Source organism: Mustela lutreola, chromosome 18 (genome assembly GCF_030435805.1).
Source record: "Mustela lutreola isolate mMusLut2 chromosome 18, mMusLut2.pri, whole genome shotgun sequence".
Taxonomy (NCBI): Eukaryota; Metazoa; Chordata; class Mammalia; order Carnivora; family Mustelidae; genus Mustela; species Mustela lutreola.
Window position 1 is genome coordinate 32,798,393 of NC_081307.1, and position 19,619 is coordinate 32,818,011.

Here is a 19,619-nt window from a genome sequence, read left to right on the forward strand (position 1 = left end):
ATAAATATCTTTTAGCATGTTTTTGGTGGGGCTTACCATTAGTGTCTATGATTGTCAATATTATAAAATTAAAATGAAAACACAATAGTTAATACTGAAAACTTAAGATTATATATTTAATTTCTTATAAATGTTTTATTTCTTAAAAGAAATAACACATCACATACATGGTCCTACTATACAAAAATTTTCCTAGAAATTTAAATATTCCTGGGACCTTCTAAAGTTTACCAGCAATTCATAGTAACAAATCTTTTGTAGTTATTACCTGAACCAAATATAAGACTTGGTATTAAAACCAAAAATAAAAAGAGGCACATAAATACTATAAAATCATTTTTTTTATAAATATGCTGGAATAGAGAATATGGTGGAATGATAAGAAATGAGCATTGCCAAAATTTCTTAGTCCCTTTTGATAAATCAAATATTAAAACTAGGAAAAACAGTACTTCTGGAAACCAGGAAATGATGTTATCCACATGTACAAACTCTTAAGAAAGTCATCAAAAATAATGCAGAAGGAACTAAATTATAGAAAAGACCAGCCTTTAGAAATAGGTATATTTTCCAGAGAAAGAAGACTTTAATCTTTTAGATGAAGGTTGATATCAAGAGCAGGGAAGAAAAACAAGATGTCAAATCTTACTTAATGTGACATAGTTGTAGAAGTCAATTCCAGAGACCCAGGGAACATCAATATCAGCTTAGCCAATATAGCAGAGATCAGCAGGGTTTGGATGAAATTCATCATAAGATGATCAAAGAGGAGACCTTGAGTGACTCTTCTAACACCACAGAAAGAGGATCAAGAAAAGGAGGAGAAACCAAGAAGCAATATTTAACATGCATTAAAAACACTTGAAATGAGAACCATTAAGAAACAGAATAGGGATCATATAATAAAATACCAAAGAACAAAAAATACCAGGAGTCTGGCTTCACTGATTTTCTCCCATTTTCCTCAGGCTACAGATTCTGATAATCTCCCCCAGTAGATTAAGTCTTCTGTTCCTTAGGGAAGCATAGCAGCAGAATAGTAGCAATGTTTCCCCTCCAGCAGCACCATAGGGGAAGTATTCTTAAGATGTTCCCTAATATTCCCTGTGAGCAGTTTGTTGGGCTTTTGGATGAAAAGTCTGCAAAGCCAAAATGGATGCAGTTTTTCCCATAGACCTCAGGAGTTTGACACTTTGATGCTAAGCAAACCTAAGCTTTTAAAAATTTTTTTTTTTTTAGTTTAAGATTTTATTATTTTTTTCTCATTGTAGTATATACCCTCCCCAATGTTCATTATCCAGTCACCCCATCTCTACCACGCCTCTCCCCTCCAGCAACACCAAGTTTCAAACCTAAGCTTTTAAAAATTTGTTAAAAATTTTTAGCTGACTCTTTTATTGAAATATATATGGTATTTAATGCTGTCTGTCCCAAGTAGGTGAATGTTTGCTTTTGTTTTTCTCTACACATGACTTCCTTCCTTTTTGGAGTTAGTTCTTTGTTGTATATTGTTCATTCTTTAAATCTTTCAAAATAAGGGATTTAAGAGATTTATTCGTAGTTTATCTGTTCTTTTGTTGTTGTTGTTGTTGTTGTTGTTCTTAATTATAAGAAAGGAAGTGATGTTTTTTCCCATCTTTCTAAGTCTAAACTGAAGCTGGTATACTTTTTATTATGCATGTATGAATGGCTTGAGACTTTGAAAGGACCAGAAACTATCAGGAGTTTCATGTGGACAGGCTGTTTTTCTGGTCCAAGCTAATATGCTTTTCTTAGGATAGAGAATTATATATGCAAGTATGTACTTTATTAAACTTTACTTGAACCCAATAAACTTTGATTGGCAGCTTTTGTTTTGTTTACAATGTAGATTACTTCTTGGAAACTGTTGGGAGCCTTTAAGGCTATGAAATACTTTGTTGTAGCAAAGAAGATATAGTTTTACACCTCTAGATGTGCTAATTATGTGAGAAAGTTACCCTTTTTCAGATTTTGGCATAACTACAACCATCAGCATTTCTATTCAGATGTCTGGTATAACTCTTCACTGCTCTTAGAAGGATGACTTCCATACACAAATTAGTTTGTGATTGTTTTTTGTCTGGTTGCTTTTGTTTAAGATAATTTTAAAGAAAAGACATTTTTTCTTTATTAAAATGCTAGTTTAATTATCGATTTAATTTTTTAGGAAAATTTTATAATTTTCTCTGTAGAAAGTTTTGCTAAATATATTTCTCAAAGGAATGAATGAGATTCCCTTTTATCCTTTGCTGCAGCCAAAATAAATGTCAACTTATGGTATATTCTTTAACAATTTATTGGTAAATAAATGCATTAGATAATGCACTTAAAATTTATATCATTTCAATGAAAAGAAATTAATATCATTATGATACACATTTCTTTTTCTGGAGGCTGACTCATTATGGATTTGTAAAAATATTTTTCTTCTCATTTTTCTAACTTTCTGTTGATTCATAATAGTTTTATGAGGATTAATGTATTAGCATTTAAGAAAATATTTTGTGCTCATCATTTTGATTCTTTCTATGATTACAGCATACTTTGAAAGATTGTCTTTCCTCAGATATCTTCAAAAGTAACCACCCACATTTCTCAAAGTATCTTTGTAGTTTAACATTAAAGTTAATACATTTGAGCCCCTTGAAAAATAGTTTGATGTTATAAATAAGGTTGTACATGTTTTGTTTTATTATAGCTTCCTCAGATAATATTTTATTATATTCATATCAAATCTGCTTTCCCTCCTAACAAGAAATCCCAACAACAGATGCAACAAATCCATTCACATATGCAAGACTTTCTGCATTCTATTGATTTACCCTTTCTAACAAAATGGTGACACTTTAAATCATATTAAAATAACTAGTTGAAAAATTTTTTTTTTCTTTTTTAACTTCTTACTTGTTTATTTCTTTGTGGTAAAAAATGGTTTACTTCTAATTTTAAAAAAATAATATTAGAATAGATTTCTGATTTCTCACTTTGCATGTGAGGTGTTTAGAAATTGCCACTCTGTTCTAACATGTAATAAAGCTAAACAGACTAAAAAGCAAGCACGTTGTCTTGGATGGAAGAGAAGAGTGGAAGAGGCAAACTACTGCCTCTGAGATCGGAGAGACCGACAGTCGTATCTAAGGAGTTGCTGTTTACCTGAGCAGAGACTCACATAGAGCCATGGTGGGGAACCTGAATAGTAATTGATGATGGCTCAGTGCAGGTAACAATCAGAGTGAAAACTGCAAGGGGCCCAGTCATAGGAAGGCCCCCAGTGAGATTAACTTCCTGGAGTTTAACCAGGTGTCCATAGTAAGTATCTGAGAAAAATCCCCTTGAACTTCTGGGGCAGCGGTGGGAAACCATTCTGAGGTATACCACACCAAAACACTCTGTTCTTCTTAACACAGGGAACACTAATTAGCCAGAGCTTAACTTAATTATGAGAGCCCACGGGACCTGGAGAGGGGAAATAATTACTGAAAGCCACCCCTTGCTATCCTGTCATACCTTAGAAGGGAGAAAATACCTGAAAAGTGCTTGTGAAGTTCACAGTCTAGAGGCACAGGCTTAACTAAAACACTGAGATCTAATCATATGGCTGTAGCACACTTCCTCCCCCCCCCCCCAGCTTATCCCTCATTGCTACAAGCCCATTTGCAGCAGTTACTTTTACCCAGTACATCGTGTTTAGCTATGGAGAAAATACTATAAGGTACACCAAAAGTTAAATCAACAAAACAAAAAACCCACAATTTGAAGAGACAAAGCAAGCATCAGGAACAGACATGGCAGGGATGTTGGGATTATCAAATCAGGAATTCAAAACAACTACAATGACACTAAGCATTCTAACATGCAAGAACTGAGGAGAAATATAAGGAGACATGTGGAAATCCTAAGTACCAAAAAGAAATGCTAAAGGTCAAAATCATTGTGACAGAATCAAACAGCACCTTTGACGGGTATATTAGTAGAGTACAGAGATTAAACAACACACTTCCACATAATTCATGGTTCAAAGAGGAAATCTCAAGAGAAATTTAAAAATATTTTAAACTAAATGAAAATGAAAATAAAACTTATCAAATGTTTGTGATGCAGTGAAAGTAGCACCAAGAGGAAAATTTATAGCATTGAATAGATGCTCATCTTAGAAAAGAAAATCTGAAATAAATATTCTAAGCTCCCACCTGAGGAAACTAGAAAAAGAAATACAAATTAAGCCAAATGTAAGCAGGAAAAAAAAGAGAGAGAGAAATAACAAGAATCACAGAAGAAATCTATGAAATTGAAAACAGAAATTCCATAGAGAAATCAGTGAAACCAAAACTTACTGACATGAGAACATATTTTCCTGAAGTAGATTTTATACAAAGTTTCATTCCTTATTCTCCATTTTTTTTTCCTTATACTCTACTATATGAAATTACTCAAAATTCTTGGGGAAGGTGAAGAGAACAAATAGAACGTTAAAACTAAATTTATCTAAACAATCAAAAATCCTTAGGCCCCGATGACACTTTACTATCATTAATTCTGTGATATCCTTTTATTTTTTCTTATAAAGAAGTCATAGATCATGCATGTATCATGGCCTCATCATGGGTAGGCTCATGCAAATAAACACAAATCTATCCATACTTGTTTCCACTCCTAACTGGATTAGCCAAATGTTTTAAAGTACTAATTCATATCAGTCCTGTCATAGATGTCCTTTCCTTCATCCATCTAATCATCCCCTACATGACCTAAATCAGGTGATTTGATATTCTGGAAAAGAAATCAGAAAAATTCGAACTTGGACATCACCAGAAAAAATACCTTATCAAATTCCCTTAACTACTGCATAAGCAATTAAAGCATAAGTCATTTATCCTTGGGTATATGTTACCCAACTAACAAATTCACCCATTATCAAAGTAAAAAGATTATACCGATAGAGATCAAAACAGTGACACTTCAAAATTTCTACAAATAGGTTACAGAAGGAAACTATGGAACAAATCTTTGGAATATGCATGAGTTGGCCAGTGTTTGCTAAACACCACTGAGATGAGATACTTAGACCTCTGGAACCATGGTTGTAATACTTTCTTTGCATCCATTTGCACTTTATCCTTTTGGCTGTATTTTTTATCTGACTTTTTTTTAAGGCTACAGACTTAATTTAGATGCCCCTTTACTATTAATAATAACTTGCTTAGGTCTGGGTTTTACTAGGGATAGTATATAATTCTGCTCTCCCAAACTATTACTAGTACATTCAATTTATGCAATCTTGTGTATGCTAACAACTACAAAACACAAATGACTCAACACATAATAGTAGGTTGTAACTTTCCAACGTTTATGTATAATGATGCTCTTTGGAACATAAAGGAAATTATCTTTGCATCAAAACAAAATAAATGGATATTCTTGAGGTATAACAGTGACAACTCCCAGGGACAATATTTCTAGAACTCCACAAAAATTGTTTATATTTTTATGCATTTACTAGTTTCTTCCCTTATGTGGGAACCATGTATTTTTTAAAATTTATTTTAATCCTAACCTAGGAGCAAAAGAGTAAGGCCTATTTCTCTGTGGGATGAGGAATTAGGCAACACAAGTATGTGAAGTATGCGACTTTCCAACTTTCTTAGAGGACAGTTTTCTTGAAGAGATGGGAGGAATAAAACAATTTTCTTGTGGTATAACTAATAATTTTTAAAACAGGTTCCTGATAATGGTGATCTTAACCTTATATTGTTAATATAAGGTGTTAATATAAGGTGTTAATAAAAAAAATGTATTTCTCACTTTACCTAATAAAAAATAGTTTAACTTACTTCCTGTGGGCACAGCCCACAGATTTAGTTCTTTAGCTTAAATAATTATGAATGAAGAAATAGCCTCTGATTTTCTTTTGGCCAATAGCTGAAAGTCTGAACTATTACTAGACTTCATGTACCCAAACGAATATCACAATTAATACCAAAAAGCCTTATCTCTATGAATGGAATGACCACCTGACTAAGCTTTATCTAATTTAAAGAAAAAATATATGCAACTTAAAGAAGAGAATTAGGGAGTCATTGGCACCTGTTTTCTTGATTAAGCCTGGAAAATCTTATAAATCATATTCTTACATGTCTTACATTAATTTGATATGTTATCCAGAACCTCGATGCTTTTGTGCAGCCATTATCCCTATGTGATTCACTAAATTATTCAAAGAGGAGAACAGTATGCAATAGTGCTGACCAACATGCCAACGAAACATTCATCTCTGGTAGAATGGGTCATCTGGTGAGGCTCTGGACACTCCCTAGTAATATCTCCTGCAGCTTTGTCTCAGAAGGACAAAGAGATGGATTGAGGGTAAAAAAAACTATCACCTATGGGAAAGGACTGATTGTTCTTTGACTTTGGTAACCTCTAGCTACCAGAACTGTGTAAAAGCAGTTCTAAATGATCCAGGACAACTCAGCATCAGTAGTCAGGCTGCTGAGAGCCAGCCAAAGAATTACAACCTCGTACTTCTGAAAGTCAGCCAATCCCTAAAACATCACGCCACTTTACACACTTCTGAAATCTTTACATTTCAGGCTTCCAAAACCTATATGCAAGCACCCCTGATCCACTTCGCTTAAACAGTGCTTTGTAAGTATGCCCTACAGCTCCCTCTTCATCCTTAACAAGTTCAGCTTTCCTTCCCTCTTCCCTTCTTTCTTTCCTATTTTCCCTTCTGTAAAAGTCTGACCTTTTTATTTATCATTCCTATTTAATGATGCAACTTAAATCATATCAAGGTTATAGCCCCGAGAAACCAAAGGTGAAAGTATATGTTACCTGTTCCTTTATTTGTATATTTATATACCCATATAAACAAGATTTTTATAGAAGTGATAAAAATTTTAGTAGTTACACCATATAATTCATGCATGATATTTTGTCTTGCTTTCATAAATCAAAGAAATACACATCTTGATTGTGTTTCAAAAAAAAACTGTTAAGTCAGGAGTCTTGTGAGTGTTGAAGTGAGCAGTGCAGACAATACAAAAGGAAGGTTATGTTTCATTGTGTCAACATTGGCTACTGGAAATTTGTGGAAAATATTGAGAAAAGTGGAAAACTTTCATCATAGCTGGGACCTATCTTCACATCTCATTGATACTTGGTGAATATCTACCTTTTCCCCCTCAGGATTTTCTCAGAGAATCTATTGTTCATCCATAAATGAAAGAAAATAAAGAACTATGTATGAAATATTTGAAAGCAGAGAAATGTTTTGGGGGGCATGAGTAGGTTGGGAGAAGAGAGCCTATCTGGCGAGGAATTTGTTCATGTAATGTGTTTGCAAGTTGAAATATATCAAAGGAAATGGAATCTCATGATCTTATCCTAGAGAGACGCCAGCAACTGAGGAAGAACCACTTAAGGGCTTTAGGAAAACTCACAGTATAGTTCAGCTAAATGTAAATTATAAAATACAAAGGTTGATTTTAATCCACTTTGCTTGCTTGGAAGAAAGCTTTAAGCCTCTCAAAATTCAGAGAGGCTCATATATTTAGAGCTAGTTAAATTCCTATTAAACCAAAGAGGGATTATGTAGATTAATAAAAGAGGGGGTTTATTTTTTGTTTGTTTTAACTTAATATTCTCTGAACCATTCTTGATTATTGGAGTCCTCTGTTTGAGCCCCTTTCTGAAATTACTATTCATATAACCCTTATAAACCGGATAAGGGAGATTGATAGTTAATACTTTCTTGTGACAGATTTTACCAGGAATGAAGTCATTAAAAACTATTTTGCTTGTAGCTGTATATGATAGAAGATAATATTAAAATTAAAAATAAAGTGTGCAGAAATAACTGCCTAGGCTAGACCCACCAGAGCATTGCATTTGCCTGTAAGATGGGAAATTTTGCCAGGTTCACTTAAACTGCTTGGTTTTGTTGACGTAGTCTTTGGTCTACCTGCCTTTGGTCAAAAAGTAGGTAGATAGAGACGTATCTGTATAGACATCTCTGTCTATGTGGTCTCTTGTTTTTTGAACAAACTTTAAAACTTATATTATTAATGTATTAATGACATATTTACAATTCTTAAAGAGATTTTTAATTCTTCAAAAAAATTATATGTATTCCTCTTTATAACAAGATAAAGAGTAATAAACGCAGGATCGATCAATCTGTCTATCTTTATCTTTATCTATAGTTTTTCACCTACTACTTCTCTAAATCTAAGATAGGAAATTAAAATAGGAAATTCATATTTTTATTAGTAGGATGCTGAATTAAAAGGTGTAATTTCTTTATTAATTATTTTTTATGAGTCCCTACTGTATTTCAGGCAATGTACTATCTACCATGTATAAGATGGACTCTGTTTTTGAGTCCTGCACTAAAGGATGTTGGTCATTGATTTCTTTATTTATTTACATAAATAAGGGTCTGTACATACATAAAGTTAGGGAAGTATAAGCAGGTAGATCTAAGTGTTTATATCGGCGTATACAATGTAGAAAAGACTCAGAAAGACATTAATGTGTAGATAAAAGCATTGTGTGTAGATACACTTAAATATTTAAGTTGGCATTTAAAAACAAAATGGGCTCTTCTCTTAATTCCATTCCTGGGCTGTATTATACCTAAAGAAGAGCACGATTAAAGCCTTTTTTAAAAATATCTCAAAAAAAAGACAGTATTATTTTAAAAAAAAAATACTGTGTAGGCCAACTGGGGAAAAAGTGGTAGAAAGAAATACCTTGGAGAACAATTTTGTTGTACAACATTTGGCATTAAATAAATGCGCAGGCCTGCAAGTGAAAATGTATTACATATGTCAAAGGAACAGTAATTAACCTGCTCCCTCTAAGCTGTGTGGATAGGCCATTTTCAGAATGAATGGTTGAGGCTGAGAAAGGGCACTTGGCATTTAAGATCCCTGCCTATACGATATTATTCTCCTTGATTTTTCTATTCAACATGATTTCTTTTTTTCACTTTTATGCCAACTTAGAAGGAAGTTTTCTGCTATTTTAGCAAAAGATGATGTTAGGACCTCATAGAAATCATAAGTTATTCCCAAGGGATATTTAATTAATTTGGTTGTGGAATAGAAATGATTAATGATGCGGATGCATGTACATCTTAAAGAAGGTGACAGATTTTACAGGCTGTCATGGTAAAAATTGCAAATTTCATAGTTTGACTAATGGACATTAATGTATGCCCCTGTGAGAGTTAAAAAATAGTTTGAAATTATTGTCTAAAGTTGTTTGTGTTTGCGCACATATATATACAAATGTGTATAAACAAATACATGAATATACAAATGTATACACATGTACGTTGTGTGGATGAGCGTGTGGTATGCATGTTATATTTTCTCATCACAGCCTACAATTTCTTTTTAGGAATAAGTAATTCATGAATGAAATCCTCACTAATGTTTAAAGAAACTCAAAGCACTGACAACGCAATGAGAAGTGGAAAAGCATACCAGGTAATAAAATACAACATGAGAGATCAATGAAGGTAATAACAAACCTATGAAAAAGGACTCTTAGTTCAGTAATAAGAAAAAGGGAGTGAATGCCAAGAAAAGACATAGAGAAGTTTATGTTCGAACTGAATCTTAATGGATGATCAGTGGGTACAAATATAGAAGGGAATGAGTGAAAACATTCATTTCCAGGCAGGCAAGGAAAGTAGGTCCAAAAGTACACATGTCATAAATATTTTAGAGGAGGTAGGATTAATTGGTTATTCTGTTATTTGTGACATATATCTATAATTCTGCAGCTTCCTAAAGTTCCATTTATAAACAGTTAGTTTGGTTAATGGGTATGAAACCAAACAAATAGAACACACTTATTTTGACAATTCAGCTTCTATATCTAACTGTCTTTATTCAAGAAATTCCTATAAAATGCATGATATTCTAAAATATGGACTAGATGAAGTCTTAGGTGATATAAGCTTTACTTACATGTACAGAATTATCAAAAGTGACCTTAAAATGATCACCCTGGCTTGTAAGGCAAAGAAGCTTTATTTAACCAGACAACACTATTTTAACATATCTTTCAAAAGATATACTGACCTCTTATGGATAGATGAATGAAAAGGTCACTTGGTTTCAGAGTGTTTATTCACATTTTTAGATGAATATTATATCTTAAGAACCAAATCTTTAAGAAGTCACTAACTCAGAGTGAAGACTTCAAACAAGACATTCTGGTTCCAGAAATCATGCCATCTTGTGTTACTCAAATTTCATTACCCTACAAGTGGAAGAATAGGTTTCTTCCAAATCATCTGTTTGTAGGTGAGTTGGTGTTGGCAGGAAAAGGAGATCTACAAAGAATGAAATATGCAATCATAATATACAAAACAGACAAAATTGATATCCCTGTAGTTGAAACAAGATTGTAACTTGCTGTTCATGAAGTATAACTTAACCTTTGTAGTCCATGAAGAAGAATCCAAAATTCACGAAAAGGTACATCTCATCATTACTTTAAAATTTTAAGAGGTGATGGAGATCAAGGAAGGCAGTTGTTGTGATGAGCCCTGGGTGTTGTATGCAAGTTATGAATCCCTAAATTCTACATGAGAAACTAATAATGCATTGTATATTAACTAACTGGAATTTAAATAAAAACTTAAAGCTAGAAAAAATAAATATAAATTAGAGAATTTTAAAAAATTAAAAATAAATAAAAGGCAATTACCACCAGAAATGGGACTTTTTAAATTACCATATTTTTTCACAACTTGCTCCTTGATATAGTGCAAATAAAATGAAACAAAGTACACACTGTAACAATTCAGAAAATACTTTGTGACACAGTAACGATTCAAACTTTAATGTTTTAATACTCACAAACTATAATTTAATGAGAAAAGTTATTGTTAATTGTTAATATTTCCTATCATAAACAGCTTTTATGCATGCTATTTCTTTGCTTATTTAGGGCAGTAATTTTATTTCTTTCCTTTATCAAAGATCACAACACATTGTAGATTAACTCATCGTTTTTTAGGATAATGTTTTCTAGTGCTTATAGTTCTTAACTGTAATCGGATTCATCAATGCAAGGCAAAATATCTATGATTTGATCTTTGAGGTAAACACTTAACATGAGAATATAAAGCAAAAATTCCTCTCAGTAGCAGACAAAATATTTCAAAAGTGGTTTTACTGATTTAAATAAAATTATTTTAACTTGTAGTCAGAGTTTTTTTTTTCATTTGGAATTAGCCAGGTATTCTGACAACTTTATGCAGCAGGTAATTGTAATAAATTTTAAAGGGAACCAAAGTTATAATTATTGATATCTGTTGGTTTATAATATAATTGAAGATGCCTAAAATAGAATTCATTTAGAAATCACTGTGTATATTAGTAAATTTTGCTAAATGTGACACTTGAAATGTTGTCCATCTTCTCTGAGAAAACAAGGGATTTGCTAGCAAGAAAACTAGTGTTGCCTGAGACACTCCTCTGTAACTTGTATCAATTAGGGTTCACATCACAAGCATTTTTTTTAGGTAATTTTGAAGAAATAAACAAGGATATTTGGGTAGTTACATGTGATTTTAATGATATAAAAATCACATATTTAAGAAAAGACATTTAAACGTCAGTTTTAAAACTGAGGAGGCCATCCTGATAATTCATCCTTCCCTTACTGAAGTTCAGTAAAAGCAGTACTTGTCCAGGCAACTTATGCACATTCTTTAATTAGAATGTCACTCTGTAATTTATATCAGGTAGTACATATTTGGTTATAATAAAAAATTCAACTCAAATTTAAGAAAGGAGAATAGATTAACTAGATACTGGTTATCTCATGGCATCCTAAGACAGAAATATACTTGTATCTTACAAATCATTGTAACTAGAAACTAGAATGTCTGCTTGACTTGGCATTTCTGTCTTTTCTTTTTATTCTCTTTTTCTCCTTATGTTTTAGGTTTTTTTGCTTTCTTTCATTTCTTAGTGAGGGTGGCTTTATGCATATAACAAAAACCAAAGAAAGGCCTGTATGCGTTTCAGATAAAATTGATAAATTAATAACCTTACACTTTAATAATTCCTAACAATGCCAAGCATTTTTCAACTTAATATACAATAACTGTGAATGTCAAAGCAATAGGGAAAGATAGATTAATCAATACATATTTGCAGATCACTGACTCAACATTTGTTCCAAAGTACATTTGAATCCATATCTACCACATTACATTCAAATACAACTAATTCCATTTGTGATTTATCTTGATGGACAGTATGAAGCGCAACATATTTTACCATTTTCACAAGTTCTATCCAATAAGTAATTTATTGTTTAATGTTACTTTCACTAGACATGCCAACTCCATGGAATACTAATTTTTTTTGTACAAACATGGGTCTCTCTTTTTTCTTGTGCCAATATGATATTATTTTACCAAGAGTTGGAAAATTCCTTAGACTTTGATAAAGTATTTAAATAACTTTATTTTTAAATATAGCTGTTTCATAATACAGCTTTTCAAATATCTCAGCAAATATCTCAGCAGTAGAGTTTCAGATAAAAAAAACCTTTATAAATTTTACCTCAAAAGTTACAATTATAAATAAGTGAGTTTAAGTGAAAGGACTATCATAATCAAATACAATGCTTTAAAAATTACCCATTAATCTCTTAAAAGATATGTGTTATGTTTCATTGTTGACTTATTTCGGCTTTGATACTTGTTCATCTTTTTTTTTTTTTTCCTCAAGATTGTATTTATTTATTTGACAGACAGAGATCACAAGCAGGCAGAGAGGCAGGCAGAAGGAGAGGGGGAAGCAGGCTCCCCACTGAGCAGAGAGCCCGATGTGGGGCTCCATGTGGGGCTGGATCACAGAACCCTGGGACCATGACCTGAGCTGAAGGCAGAGGCTTAACCCACTCAACCACCCAGGCACCCCTTGTTCATCTTATTTTTAAGGAGGATGTTTGTGCCTGAATAATGCCAGCTTCCTTTCTCATGATGTACATGAGCTTATTCAGTGCTCCCACCATTTTCTAGACTGTGATTCCTTCATATCCAAACATCTGTTTAACCTAATCCAGTGTCGGGAACATAGAAGAAAGTTAACACTAAATAAACATTTTAAGCTAAATATCCTCAATCAATCTGAAACTACCCGCATTTCTTTCTTTTGCAGTGACAGTCAATGAACTACCATAACTTCCAGAATAAATGCCCCAGAGGATCTTTTAAAGGATATGAGTTCCCTTACAATCCCTCATGACAGGATGTTATCTGAAATGTATTCCTGACTTGGATAAGAAATGGTATACATAGATAGTGTCTACAGGGATATAGAACAAGATAAAGTAACCCTATGGTTCTCAAAGCCCCTCTTTGGCAGTAAAATAAGATAGGATGTTTTATCTCCCCTAGTTAAGGACTTAAAGCTTTAGAAAGAGGCAGGTAATGTGATAAATGTTTTGTAATCATCCACGTATACTGTTTTGTTTTGTTTTTAACCAAATGACACTCAGCTGTTCTAACTCCAGTTTACATCAGAGCTACAATGGTTTGAAAATCATTTCATTCTATGGCAGATACCAAGCGCAGTTAGTACAGATTTTTTTTTCCTGCTTCAAAGTAGAATCCATTTAGGGAAAAAATGTTGTTTTTGTTTTTGTTTTCTATTTATTTTTAATTTCGTTTTTCAACTTTACCTTATTGTTAGAAAGCAGTGCCAAAACCGCTTTTTAGAAAGGTCACTTAACCTTATACTATTGCTTATTTTGTGAGGATTAAAAATTGCTATTTACTAATATAGAATGTTCCATTACTTTTTCATAAAAGCTGTGTAACCATGCAATTAATATCAGATATTTAGCTGATCATTACTGTATGCTTACTATTATTAATTATAAAATAACTATATGTTATTTCTTTTCCTTCATTTGATCTACAAATAATCGAGAATATCGGGCTAATTTTTCCATCTAAGTTCATGTTCCTACCAATTTATCCTTGTATCTCTAGCATACTATTTTGAAGCTAAATTACTAGGTGGTAAAAGTTCAAGACTATTGTGGCTTAATTTGTCTTAATTTCCTCTTGCAATTTTATCAGCTTTCTTTTGTTTGGTGTTTGCCTTCTTAGTCTTAGTCCTAAATCCTGACAACTCATTCAAATCAACCATGAATTTTAAGTAAGAAAAATACAGAAGCCTAAGTTATACCTCAGGCCAAGGCCAATTAAGTTACCATCTCTGGGAAAGGGGCCAGAGATTACCTTTTTTTTTCTAGAGTCCACAGATAACTCTAATATTCAGTCTTGTGATAATCACTGTTTCATATATGCTTGGTCTTCTTGTGGCACATGAAGCTTAATTGTGTTTTATATAAGAAGAATATAATTGTTTATCAGGACTTACTAAAATATATCTTCTATTTTACTGGGGAGACCAATTCTCTAAGTTTGGACTTACTAATTATATCTTGGTTTTAAAAAATTCCTTTTTTATGAGTTCCTATTTTCTTTCACTTTTCTTTCAATTCTCTCATTTGTTTTAGAAGATTCTATTTATTCATTGGAGAGAAAGCAAGAGAGTGCAATCAAGGGGAGCAGTGGGCAGAGGGAGAGGGAGAAGCAGAGCAGACTCCCTGCTGAGCAGGGAGCCCAGTGCAGGGCTGGATCCCAGGACCCTGGGATCATGACCGAAGCCCAAGGCAGACTCTTAATCAATTCAGCTACCCAGGCATCCCTATTTCATATTTTTTAGAGCAAAAAGATATTCTAAAAATGAGTAGGCCTGATAATCACTTGGTGATCTTGTTAGGTTCATTTCATCAGACCCCATTGTCAGGGAGTTGGCTTCAATAGCTCTGGATCAGACCTGTAACTTCTCAACAAATCACAGTAATTCTGCACCGATGGGAAGGGATCCTCCTCTCACTGCATTTAATCAGAACTCAAAACTGCTGACAGTCCTGAAGTGGACATCCCGACAGGAAGGGGCTGCTGGCTGCCAGGCCAGCCCTGTCCCCCACGCCAGCCCTGTCCCCCTTGGGCTTTCATCTGTTTTCCCTGAGTTACTGGCGTCAGAGGAAGACGGCTCTTGTGAGCACACTGTATCCAGGTGTTTCTCTTAGAAAAGATGAAGGCATCTGCGACAATCAAGACACTCTATCAAACGTTTAAAAGGACAGTAAGACTATGCATACAGACTATGTAAAAACCGAAACAGCAGCTAGGTAGCTAGGTAGGATTTCTGGCACAGTGACCTTCATGGGATATGAGGGAAAAATACATATGAGGAATAGAGTCTTCCAGAGTAAACCCTCTGCCAACAACACCTCCTTCCCATATCTTACTAGTTTTAACAAGACTCTCTGTTTATAGTGCATATAATTCTAGGATTATGTGTTCAGCAATTTCTAGTCAAAATGGTATTTCCTTGTGTCTTATAGAACTAAAAATGCTCCTATTTTCACCCAAATACATATGCAGTCTTCAGTTACTATGTCACAAAAGAGGAAATAAGTTACCTTCACCTTTTCTCTACTCTTTATGTTAAAGGCTCTCAATGGTTACATAGAAACATATAGCTCAGTTCTACCATTAAGAATTTGATTATATTATTAATGAAAATAGGTATATTACAGATACTCTTCTCTTTCATTAATTCATATATTTATAATTCTGAGATACTTGTGTCTGCACTTTTTAACCAAAATCTGATTTTTTTTTCAAATTAAAAATGCTTTTGAAATAATAATGGAAGAATAACTTTGTAGATTAGGTGAAGTATTTACACTGGTTGTTAATTTTCAAAAGAAAATTTTATTAAATAGAGTCCTTGATGAAAGTGCATGCCAGAGGGATATTGATTTTTATCTACTAATTATGTCCAGTACACGCACATAGTACTTAAAATGTTTCTCTTTATTCTTTGAAATGTGTGTGTGTGTATGTGTAATGTTTTACAGATATTGCTGAAAAAAAAATTGCTATCTAAAATAGAACTGTGCTATCTCAAGGGATGGGAAAAATATATTTTGTCACAGCTAATATTGAAATTAATCTCTGTTGTAATTCTTAATTTGAAGGATTTGTAGGGGTCAGTGCTACTATTATCATGTAAAAGCATTCTTTTTTACCTTTCTTTTGAGAAATAGGTTAGAAAAATTAGAGTGTCCTTAATTTGATTTTGAAAAATTATTTTTAAAACTAATTAAGATAAAATGTCTGAAAAATCAGAAAACCCAATAAATGAATCCCTTCATTTTTCATGCCAAATTACCCTTTGCTATGATAATATAGGATTTTTTTTTTCATGGAAACAGTGCTTATAATTATGCATTTGAAAGAGACTTACTATTGGTACAGGGTGGTCATGATCCATGTTCTATAAAACATGTTTATTACTGGATTGAATTTTGTGGTTGGCGTAAAGATAAAATATGCAAAAAAATAAAGTGAAGAAAATATGTTGAATTGAATGAGTGAAGAAAATTTGTTGCATTGAACGAGTGAAGAGAGATGGGCTTAATCTAACAATATCAAATTTAACAGAAATGGAGTCAAATTATCCATCTTGTATTCAAAGAAGACAAAATGAACTGAGGAAGTTGGAAGAGAGATGACATAACTTAGCACAAAATCAGAAACAATTATAAAATAAATGCATACTAATTTCAAAATTTTTAAAAGTATGACATACTACTAGAAAGACCATTTTTAATTTAAATTGTACTCATAGGGATAGATTCAAGTCAAGAATAAGATGATGGTCCTCAGGGTGATAATGGAATATGAGATATAATTCAAAACTAATGCCCACATTAGGATGGCCTCCTGAAATCTGCAGGTCCTCTGGGGTAATACCTAATTGAGGTTAAGAGATACCACTCCACTTGAGCAAGTTTAACACATGAAATCTAGGCTCATTACGTCACCCATTTAGTCTTTCATGTGCCCTATATACTTCGGACAAGCTAATAAAGTGAAAATTCCATTTTCTGACTGAGGACATCTACCATAAAGTTCTCTGTAGTATGGCTTTGCTGTTTCCCTTCTCCTCATCTTTACTCAGAGACTTAGAAGCAAAATCAATGAAACACTGTATCACACCTCCCACTTGCAAATTGTTTTAAATGAGACCGTCGGGCAGACTGTTCAGTGACCATCCTCCTAATTATGGCAGCTGGAATGGGGGAAAAGAGAGGTGGTTGTAATCGGCGCTCAGTCTTAGGGCCGGTCCTTCTTCTTCTTCTTTTTTTTTTTGTCATTTTTTTTTTTTTAATTTCCCAAAGAAATTTGAATGCTTTCAGGGTCAACTGCTTCTTCCTAAAATTTGACCATTATTACATTTATGATTTTATACCAGATTTTGAGATCTTGGCTTTCAGGTTTCTCACCTGAAGAATTCATCGCCGTGTGCATCTGCAATTCCAGCGCTCTCCCTCATGCCACTTGAGACGTAGTGACCCCATGTACTTGTCTTTTCTTTCTTTTCTTTTTCCTCTCCTCCGTCCTGCTGAGATTTAAATGACTAGAAGCAGAGCACAGAAGTTTCACTCCCTTGTGGCTTTTGTGAATAGCAGCAATACTCTTCTGCCTTCCACCAGCCCCATGCTGACATTTCTCAGCCAGGCGTTCAGCCCTCGGTGTCCACACCTTCAGAATGTTTCCAGGCGACAGTGTGCTCCGTTCCACTGTATCCTCATTCTGTGTCATGCAGAACAGCCCTTCAGTCAGGAACTACAGCTTCGTACCCACCATCTGCAGTATCTACAGACCCACTAAAAATTTGTCATCACTGGTTGCTTCATGAGATACCAAAAAGATAGTGAAGACCCTGGGCTCACACTACCCATCCTTTTAACAAAATGCACAAATTGTACCATTGCTAAAATTGTAAAAGTTGTTTATGCCCTTCTGGTGTGAGGCCATCAGTTCCCTCTACTCAGGCTACTTGCCCGCGGAAGACAGAATCCTACAGGGTGGCCTCGGGCACTGACTCTTCTCAGGAGAGCCCTGAGTTCTACCTCTGCGTCTGACACAGGCTTGTCTATCCTATCCCAAACCTTGGCTTTTTCCTTTCCTTTCCTCTGAAGGAAATAGGTTTCTTTTCCTGCTTTTTCTCAAAGTACCTCCTGCTAGCTCTCCCTGTGCCTCTGCCTCCCTTACTTCTATCAGCATCTTGTAACGGTGCAGGCTTCCCCGTGCTAACTGCTATGCGGATCACATACGCAGTGGTAGCGCACAGACCATTCTGCATTCCCCTTTCTCAGTTACACTTCTGTCTGCCACATTTGAAACCCAAAATATAACTTGCTTATGTTGCTTATGATTTGTCTCCCCCAAATGGGGATATAATCTCTAAAAGGACAGAAAATATTGTTGTATTTTGTGTTGTTCAGTGCTGATTCCCCATTATTTAGAAAACAGTCGGACACATCCTAGAGTTCAACTATTAGTTGGTCATAAAACAAAGTATTGGCCCCATGACACCAACCTTAGTTTCGTCTCTGCACACATAAACCACAATATTTTTCTTCTTCTTCAGCAAACTATGGTAAATATTATAGGACAAAATTGATATGGGTTCAAAGGCTTAATAGAATGATGGTTCATTCCTGATGGCACTATTATTATTATTGTGGCATTTATATTATCTCTAAATTGTTAATTATTTTATTATTGTTTTGTTATTGAAAATAAGGTATGCATCCCAGTGTTACTCATGAAAAGATTGGAAGTTCAATAGTCAAGACCATCAGTGGGACTAGCTGGCCAGAATACACTTTACACCAGGTAACAGCTCTAACTTACTACTGAATTTTGCTATTACAGGGTTATATATCTCCATAGTTTATGAATGTCTCTATCACTGAACCAGCAATGGGGTAGATTACTGCCTACTACAATAAACCATAGGAAAATTATAGGCTATCCACATGCTCTGTGCATTAGCTATAATAAGAAACATGGTAAATACAGAGCAATATAACATGAACACGGAACTGATAATGCTACATAGCCTATTAGCAAATATATTAACATACTTTTAAAGTAGGGGCACCTGGGTAGCTCAGTCAGTGAAACATCTGACTCTTGATTTTGGCTCAGGTCATGATCTGAGGGTCATGAGACTGAGCCCCAGGTTGAGCAGGGAGACTGCTCGAGATTTTCTCTCATCTCCCTCTGTCCTATTCCCCCCACCCCAGCTGGTGTGTGCACACGTGCACTTGCTTTCTCTCCAAAAACAAATAAATAAAATATTTTTTAAGAATACATTTTAAGTAATGGTAATAACAGTTGGGTAAATTTTATTCCTAGAATATTAGATAGTGTAAGGCCGATAACATAAACAACAGTCATAAATAAATAATTTTGCAATCTCAGTAGGTATCAGAAAACTGAATAAAACAATTACCTTACTTATACCCAAAACACCTTAAATCCAGTCTGAAACTAAAATGAGGCAAAAATGTTACATATTTTCCAGTGGAGTTAACACATTAATATTGCAGGATGGGAAGACTATTTATTCTACGTGTTCTATCTTCTCCAAAGCTAAGTATAAATAATTGGTAATCAC

General features: G+C 33.9%; 1 long non-coding RNA gene across 1 annotated transcript in view; it reads left to right on the forward strand.

The window, feature by feature from the left end:
- Positions 1–19,619, forward strand: part of LOC131820616 (uncharacterized) — a 77,717-nt gene that overhangs the window by 20,166 nt on the left and 37,932 nt on the right. Inside the window, exons 3-4 of the long non-coding RNA XR_009349720.1 lie at positions 9,427–9,547; positions 18,741–18,832. This is a non-coding gene — a long non-coding RNA (uncharacterized LOC131820616). The remainder of the gene's footprint in view (positions 1–9,426; positions 9,548–18,740; positions 18,833–19,619) is intronic.